Source organism: Octopus bimaculoides, chromosome 18 (genome assembly GCF_001194135.2).
Source record: "Octopus bimaculoides isolate UCB-OBI-ISO-001 chromosome 18, ASM119413v2, whole genome shotgun sequence".
NCBI classification, from domain to species: domain Eukaryota; kingdom Metazoa; phylum Mollusca; class Cephalopoda; order Octopoda; family Octopodidae; genus Octopus; species Octopus bimaculoides.
The window spans coordinates 42,104,497-42,105,324 of record NC_068998.1 but is presented as its reverse complement, the minus strand read 5'-3'; the positions used below and the strand labels follow the sequence as shown (position 1 = coordinate 42,105,324).

The window sequence follows — 828 nt, the reverse complement described above, 5'->3', positions numbered from 1 at the left end:
ATACATGCATGCATACATGCGTAGACATAGAGGTAGATAAAGAAAACGAGAAGTAATATAGATTCGCACGCACCTGCGTGTATATATATGTAGATAGACAAATACTCATATATTTTGCTTTATCTATCTATCTATATATATTTATATATACACGCTACAAACATTTATACGTACAGGTGAACATATGTAAAGTCACAAACTTTCCTGCATGTATGTATATATCTAATTAAAGTATAAATAAATAAATAAATATATATATTATATATCTACACACACAAATATAGACATACGTGCATACTGTCAAACATACATTCATATAAACACATGCCTATATAACTATATACGTATATATACATACTCATACGTTAATACAGATACACATTGATATATACACGCATTTACTGACAAGCAATCTTGCATATATATACAGGCTACTGAATTCTACGGACAAGGTAAGGAATCTATTTACGTTATGTTTTCCTGCACATAGTTGTTGATAATGTCTATATTGTTGCTGATATTGATAATGTTTGCGTTGTTGATAATGTTGGGATGTTGACGATAATGTTGAGTAATATATACTTAACGTTGTATGGTGTTGCTCGATAATCCTGCAACTTATATTCTCGTTGACATCACTTTTGTACCGTCTGTTTTCTGCCCTGAATCTCTCATCTACCTATCTATCTATCTATCTATCTATCTATCTATCTATCTATCTATCTATCTATCTATCTATCTATCTATCTATCTATATATCTATCTATCTATCTATCTATCTATCTAGAGACAAAGACTTTCCTCTCTGGGCAATCTCTCATCAACTTC

The 828-nt window shown here is 30.6% G+C and overlaps 1 long non-coding RNA gene across 1 annotated transcript in view; it reads left to right on the top strand.

Moving 5' to 3' along the window:
* Positions 1 to 6: 6 nt before the first annotated feature.
* Positions 7 to 828, top strand: part of LOC128249841 (uncharacterized) — a 238,133-nt gene continuing 237,311 nt past the window's right edge. Inside the window, exon 1 of the long non-coding RNA XR_008265962.1 lies at positions 7 to 452. This is a non-coding gene — a long non-coding RNA (uncharacterized LOC128249841). The remainder of the gene's footprint in view (positions 453 to 828) is intronic.